The 8,381-nt window shown below is 40.1% G+C and overlaps 1 pseudogene; it reads left to right on the forward strand.

Annotated features, from left to right (window-relative positions):
- The first annotated feature begins 5,807 nt into the window (after nucleotides 1-5,807).
- LOC133260241 (spindlin-1-like) lies at nucleotides 5,808-7,081 on the forward strand (annotated as a pseudogene).
- The last annotated feature ends 1,300 nt before the right edge of the window (nucleotides 7,082-8,381 follow it).

An 8,381-nucleotide genomic window follows, 5' to 3' on the forward strand; every position in this document is an offset into this window, starting at 1 on the left:
TCTCAATGAATAAGAAGACAAAAATTATACCAAGCTTTTTTTTTTTTTTGACAACAACATTTTTGTTCAGTCACTAAGCTTTGTCTGACTTTTTTTGACTCCATGAACTGCAGCACACCAGGTTTACCTGTTCTTCACTATCTCTCCAAGTTTGCTCAAACTCTTGTCCATTGAGTCAGTGATGTCATCCAGCCGTCTCAGCCTCTGTCACCCCCTTCTCCTCCTGCCCTCAGTCTTTCCCAGCATCAGGGTCTTTTCCAGTGAGTCAGCTCTTCACATCAGGTGGCCAAAGTATTGGAGCTTCTGCTCCAGCACCAGTCCTTCCAATGAATATTCAGAGTCAGTTGCCTTTTGGATTGACAGGTTTGATCTCCTTACAGTCCAAGGGATTCTCAAGTATCTTCAGTTCAGCTCAGTTCAGTCACTCAGTTGTGTCTAACTCTTTGCGACCCCATGAAACCCAGCACTCCAGGCCTCCCTGTCCATCACCAACTCCTGGAGTTTACCCAAACCCATGTCCATCTAGTCAGTGATGCCATCCAACCATCTCATCCTCTGTCGTCCCCTTCTCCAACCTTCAATCTTTCCCATCATCAAGGTCTTTTCAAATGCGTCAGCTCTTTGCATGGGGTGGCCAAAGTATTGGAGTTTCAGCTTCAACTTCCGTCCTTCCAATGAACACCCAGGACTGATCTCCTTTAGGATTGTATCTTTTCAGCACCACAATTTGAAATCATCAGTTGTTCTGCACTCAGCCTTCTTTATGGTCCAACTCTCACATCTGTACCTGACTACTGGAAAAACCATAGCTTTGACTATACAGACCTTTGTCAGAAGTAATGTCTCTGATTTTTTATATGCTGTCTAGGTTTGTCATAGCTTTTCTTCCAGAGCGACTGTCTTTTAATTTCGTGTCTGCAGTCAGGATACACATTGATTTTGGAGACCTCTTTGAAATCTGGCAGTGTTCCACTTTTTCCCCATCTATTTGCCATGAAGTGATAGGACTGGATGCCATGATCTTTGTTTTCCAAATGTTGAGTTTTAAGCCAACATTTTACTCTACTCTTTCAGCTTCATCAAGAGGCTCTTTGTTTCATCTTCACTTTCTGCCAGGGAAATGGTGTCATCTATATATCATTATGAAACTAGAAATCAATCATAGGATGAAATATGGTAAAAGATAAGCAAATGGAGACAATATAACATGCTACTCAAAATCAGTGGATTAATAAAGAAATCAGAGAGTAAGTCAAAATATACCTTGAGAAAAATTGAAAAAAATTTACAACTTTCAGGAATCTGTGTGCTCAGTTGCTCAGATGAGGCTGTGGCCTGCTGGCTCCGCTGTCCATGGAATTCTCCAGGCAAGAATACTGGAACGAGTTGCCATTTCCTCCTCCAAGGTGAATGGCAGCAAAAGCAGTTATAAACTAAGTTTGCGGTGGCCTACCTCAAGGAACAGCAAAAAATGAAAACAGAAAGTTAACCTACCTTCTAAAGGAATTAGAAAAAGAGGAATAAACAAAACTCAACATCAGCAGAAAGAAGGGACTAATGAAAATCAGGGAGGAAACCAATCAGAGATCAGACAAAAATAGAAAATATGAAAATCTTCAAGAGCTGTTTTTTTTTTAATTAAAGATAAATTGTTAACAGTTAAATCAGCCTTATTAAGAAAATGACCAAAATAAATAATGAAATAGGAGAAATTATAACTGATAAAACAGAGATAAATAATCACAAGATAACACTGCAAACAGTTATATGCCAACATATTAGACAAGCTAGAAGAAATGGATAAATTTCTATAAGCATTAAACTTTCTAAGGCTGAATCAAGAAGAAAGAGATAATTGGAAAGACATCACTAGCAGTGAAATTGAATCTGTAATAATAATAAAAAAATTTTTTTGCAGCAAATAAAAGTCCAAGACAGTATAGCTTAATGGGACAATTCAGCCAAACATATAATGAAGAGCTAATACTTATCCTTTTCAAAATATTCTGAAGAAGAAGGAGCACCCTCAAATTCATTTTACATGGCTACCGTTACAGTGAGGCAAAAACAAAAGACATTACAAAAGTTATTAAAATTACAGGCCAGTATATCTCATAATGCTTTCGAAGGCCCACTTGACTTCACACTCCTGGATGTCTGGCTCTAGGTGAGTGATCACACCATCTTGGTTATCTGGGTCATGAATCGTTTTTTTGTGCAGTTCTTCTGTGTAGTCTTGCCACCTCTTCTTAATATCTTCTGCTTCTGTTTGGTCCATACCATTTCTGTCTTTTATTGTGCCCATCTTTGCATGAAATGTTCCCTTGGTATCTCTAATTTTCTTGAAGAGATCTCTAGTCTTTCCCATTATACTGTTTTCCTCTATGTCTTTGCACTGATCATAGAGGAAGGCTTTCTTTCCTCTCCTTGCTATTCTTTGGAACTCTGAATTCAGATGCTTGTATCTTTCCTTTCCTCCTTTGCCTTTAGCTTCTCTGCTTTTCTCAGCTATTTGTAAGGCCTGCTCAGACAGCCATTTTGCCTTCTTGCATGCCTTTATCTTGAGGATGGTTTTGGTCACCTCCTCATGTACAGTGTTATGAACCTCCGTCCATAGTTCTTCAGACACTCTATCACCTCTTATCCCTTAAACATATTTGCCTCTTCCACTGTATAATCATAAAGGATTTGATTTAGGTCATATCTGAATTGTCTGGTGGTTTTCTCTACTTTCTTCAATATAAGTCTGAATTTTGCAATAAGTCCATAAGGAGTTGCAATAAGGACCAGTCAGCTCCCGGTCTTGTTTTTGCTGACTGTATAGAGCTTCTCCACCTTTGGCTTCAAAGAATATAATCAATCAAATTTTGCTACTGACCATCTGGTGATGTCCATGTGTAGAGTCAACTCTTGTGTTGTTGAAAGAGCATGTTTGTTATGACCAGTGTGTTCTCTTGGCAAAACTCTGTGAGCCTGTGTCCTGCTTCATTTTTCACTCCAATGCAAAGCTAGACTTCAAGATAGGCTTCATCAGGACGTGAACGGAGAACTTTCAGACATACTAGATGGATTTAGAAAAGGGAGAGGAACTAGAGATCAAATTGCCAACATCTGTTGGATCATAGAAAAAGCAAAGGAATTCCAGGAAAACATCTAATTCTGCTTCAATGACTAAGCTAAAGCCTTTGACTGTGTGGATCAAAACAAATTGCAGAAAATTCTGAAAGTGATAGGAATGCCAGACCTCCTTCCCTGCCTCCTGAGAAATCTGTATGCAGGTTAAGAAGCAACAGTTAGAACCGGACATAGAACATTGGAGTGGTTCAAAATTGGGCAAGAGTATGACAAGGCTGTATATTGTCATCCTGCTTATTTAACTTTTATGCAGAGTACATCATGAGAAATGCTGGGCTTGTTGAAGCTCAGCCTAGAATCAAGATTGCCAGGAGAAATATCTATAATCTTAGATAATCAGATGACACCACTCTAATGGCAGAAAATGAAAAGGAACTAAGGAGCCTCTTGAAGGTAAAAAAGGAGAGTGAAAAAGCTGGCTTAAAACTCAACATTAAAAAAACCAAGATCATGGGAACCAGTCCCATAATTTCATGGCAAATAGATGGGGAAACAGTGGAAACAGTGAGAGGTTTATTTTTTTGGACTCCAAAATCACTGCAGATGGTGACTGCAGCCATGAAATTAAAGGATGCCTGCTCCTTGAAAGAAAAGCTTTGACCAACCTAGACAGCATATTAAAAAGCAGAGACATTGCTTTACAAGTGAAGGTCTGCCTAGTCAAAGCTATGGTTTTCCAGTGGTCATGTATGAATATGAGAGTTGGACCATAAAGAAGGCTGAGCACCGATCGATTGATTCTTTTGAACTCTGGTGCTGGTGAAGACTTTTGAGAGTCCCTTGGACAACAAGGAGATCAAACCAACCAATCCTAAAGGAAATCAACCTTGAATATTCATTGGAAGGGCTGATGCTGAAGCTGAAGCTCCAATACTTTGGCCACCTGATGCGAAAAACTGACTCATTTGAAAAGACCCTGATGCTGGGAAAGATCGAGGGCAGGAGAAGAAAGGAGCCACAGACGATGCAACCTTTTGATGGCATCACCGACTCAATGGACATGAGTTTAAGCAAATCCTGGGAGATAATGTAAGATGGAAGCCTGGCGTGCTGCAGTCCATGGGATCACAAAGAACTGGACATGACTTAGCAACTGAACAACAGTAACAAATGTCTGACAGATAGAGTCAAAAATCCTCAACAAAATATTAGCAAACATAATTCAACAATACTTAAAAGCAATATTTAAAAACAATATTTAAAAAGAATCATGCACCATGGTCAGGTTGGTTTTATTTCAGGAATGCAAGGATGTTGCAATATCGAGAAATCAATCATTGCGATATACTACATTTTTTAAAGGAGAAGGCAATGGCACCCCACTCCAGTACTCTTGCCTAGGAAATCCCATGGATGGAGGAGCCTGGTAGGCTGTAGTCCATGGGGTCGCTGAGAGTCGGACACGACTGAGCGACTTCATTTTCACTTTTCACTTTTCACTTTCATGCATTGGAGGAGGAAATGGCAACCCACTCCAGTGTTCTTGCCTAGAGAATCCCAGGTACGGCGGGGCCTGGTGGGCTGCCGTCTATAGGGTCGCACAGAGTCGGACACGACTGAGATACAAGAAAAGCACCTGATCATTTATTCATGTTAAAAACTCCATCAAAATTGGTTTAGAGGGACTATATCTCAACCATCAGCAACCAAATATTCATGACAAAGCCACAGCTAAATGCATGCTCAAAGGTGAAAATTCAAAAACTTTCTCTAAAATCAGGAACAGTGCAATGATGCCTACTCTCTCTGTTTCTACTTAATACAGTATCAGAAATCCTAGCCACAACAATCAGACATGAAAACAGAAATAAATGATATCCAAGTAGGAGGGGAAGAAGTAAAACTCTCACTCTTCCCAGATGACTTGATATTCTATATAGGAAACCATAAATCACCATGAAAAAAACTATTAAACTAAGAAATGAATTCAGTAAATTTGCATGATACAAGATTAATATAGAAATCTGTTGCTTTTCTATACATTGATAATGAATTACCAGAAATGGAAATTAAGAAAACCATCCCATTTAAATTGCGTTAAAAACAAGGAAATACTTAAGAATATATTCATTCAGGGAGTTCAAAACCTTACACTCTTAAACTCTAAATATTAAAGAGTGATGAAGGAAATCAAAGATGATACAAAGAAATGTAGATATTTCATGTTCACAAATTGGAAGAACCAATATTGTTGAACTTGATATTGTTGATCTAGTTTGTACTACACAAAATAATGTACAGATTTAATGAAATCCCTATCAAAATATCCATCAAATTTTTCACCTAGCTGGAATCCTACAGTTTATAGAGAACCACAAAACTCTCTGAATAGTAAAAGCAATCTTGAGAAAAAAGAACAAAGCTGGAGATATTATACTCCCTGACTTCAAACTATATTATACAGCTACATTAATTAAAACAATATGGTACTGGCACAAAAATAGAAGCATGGATCAAGTGAACAGAAATAAACCCATGTGCTGCTGCTGCGAAGTCGCTTCAGTCGTGTCCGACTCTGTGCGACCCCATAGACGGCAGCCCACCAGGCTCCCCCATCCCTGGGATTCTCCAGGCAAGAACACTGGAGTGGGTTGCCATTTCCTTCTCCATAAACCCGTGTAGTTATGGTCAATTTGTTTATTACAAAAGAGGCAAGAATATAAAATGGGGGAAAAAAATCTCTTCAATAAGTGGTGCAAGAAAACAGGACAGATACAGGTAAATAATTAGAACATTTTCTTACACCACACACAAAAATGAACTCAAATGAGTTAAATACCTACATAGTTTGGAAGCATTATGGGGAGAGGAGGACTTGGAGCACAGGTGCATACAGCGTGCTGTGTGGAAATTTTGTTTATCGTAATCCCATATTTTTGCTTAACTTGTAAAAACACAACAACAGAAATCGAGTGCTTGGGATGATGGATTAAGAAGAATATTGAAATTCTGTGGAAAGTTTCAAACTGCAGCACATTGAATTTTCACCCTAATCCAGCAGCTCTGCTGCTCACTTAAATGCAGCTGAATGAAGACCCCGTTTGGGAAGACCCCTGGTCAACAGTCCAGAGCTGATGCAGGCCATGCGGGTTTATCAGCAAGTATCGTGAAGAAACGGACATTCCACGAAAAACAACTGCATGGTGTGAGCCCACTTGTTTCCCAGCCCCAGTGGAACAGTGTAGGCTGCGGGATTCAGCACAGGCGGACAGAGGGAATGGCCTCGTCACCCAGTGGAAAGGAGCCATTCTGGACCAGGTGCCTGTAAGTCTTTCTTTGTATCTTATAAAATGCGATGGATTTGACTGTGTTTAGGTACTAGAACTTAATAAAGATGAGTTTCTACACTCGAAGTCCTGCCTGATAGGGAGGACATTTGTAACATTTCAAATCGGTGATGCATACCTAGCCGACAGGATTGGCAAAGCAAGGGAGCAGATGTTTGAGACTGAGGATGGTTCTAAAGATGAGTGGAGGGGAATGGTCTTAGCACACACCCCTATAATGAACACATGGCTTTCCATCATCTAGAAAAGGATCCTGTCTTGTACATGTACCAGCTCTTAGACGATTATAAAGAAGCCAACCTACACATTATGTCTGATTCTAATGATTCACCTCCAGCAGAAAGGGAACTGGGAGAAGTTGCAGACAGCCCGATAGGCAAACAAATGGAATAGGCCAAAGAAGATGGCTCTGAAAAGACAGGCATGGTCATTCATCAAGTAGGAGCCATACCATCTGTCTAGTTCATTGTCTGATGATGACTTCCATATTTTTGCCTGTGATCTGGTGAAAACAGCCTGATATCATGAACTTTGCCAAATTTGTGGAACTATTAAACGTATAATTTGTAGACATAAAGACTTGATTGCGTTCCAGTTTAATGAAAACTTAAATGTCCCTAAGAACACAGATATCTGCCAGCAGAACTGGTTTTGTTCTGAATAGTACAGATTTATGTGACCACAATGCATTTTGTGTAAGGAACGCCTTCCTCTTAAAAGAAATCTGTCTGTTTGGAAGGGAGTTACAGGCAAGTCTGGTAAAAGCTGAGGCTTCCCTGGTGGCTCAGGCAGTGAGAATCTGCCTGCAGTGCAGGAGACATAGGTTCGATCCCTGTGTTGGCAAGATCCCCTGCAGAAAGGAATGGCTATTGACTCCAGTATTCTTGCTGGAGAATTCCATGGACAGAGGAGCCTGGTGGGTCAGAGTCCATGCATTGCAAAAAGTTAGACACAACTGAGCAACTAACACACTGGTAAAAGTTAAGCTAGTATCATAGTCATTTAACACTGTAATAGATTTTACCCACATTCCCCTTCCTTCTTAACACTCTTATTCTGCTCCCATAATGCAAGCATAATTTTGTATTTTTGTTACTGAAAGGTTGTGGCTATGAGCTACAATCGATGCCCGGGGGTCGGGAATTCTTGGCCTCCAGAGGAGAGGATTTCCATCTGGGGCCAGCAACCTGGCTTGATCACTTGGAGCTTTTGTGTATCAAAGTTTTATTAAAGTATAAAAGAGATAGAGAAAGCTTCTGACACAGACATCAGAAGGGGGCAGCAGAGTACCCGCTTGCCAGTATTTAGCAAGGCGTCCTATTACTCATTGATCATAGGTGAAAGAAACACCTCAGGGAGAGAGTTGCACCCTACAACATACATATCTGCACAAGGGGAGTCCTCTCCCCTTGACTAGAGGTCTAGACTAGAGGTCTCTGGGACAGATGTGTAAGTCTTGAAGGAAAACAGACCTCCAAACAAGATACATAGTCTCATTAACATACCTTAAGAAATAACATTTCCCTGAGTAAGATGTATTGCTTGGTTGGGCAATTAGCAGCTCAAGGTTGGAAAAAAGTTACTTTCAGGCATATCGGACTGTTGTCATAGCAACACAGAATTAAAGGAGCCTCCCACAGTGGCTAAAGCAGGAGCAAAGGAATGCAGAAAAAAAAAAATGTCTGCTGTTTGCCATTTGTCTCCTCCCGGGCTTGGGGACCTCTGGCTTCTCCGGGGAGATCGGCCTAGCCATAAACCCTTTCATTACTGCCTTTTATTAGAGGAATATATATGTATGTATGCATATCTACCTACCTACCTATCTATATTAGTGTGTACATATACATATATGTTATATTTATGTACACACACACACACATGCACACACACTTCATTGGCAGTCCTTACTTTGTGGTTGGGGTGGGAGTTAAATAATTTTCTCCAGTTTAACAGAAGTGT

This window comes from Bos javanicus, chromosome 14, assembly GCF_032452875.1.
Source record: "Bos javanicus breed banteng chromosome 14, ARS-OSU_banteng_1.0, whole genome shotgun sequence".
NCBI classification, from domain to species: Eukaryota; Metazoa; Chordata; class Mammalia; order Artiodactyla; family Bovidae; genus Bos; species Bos javanicus.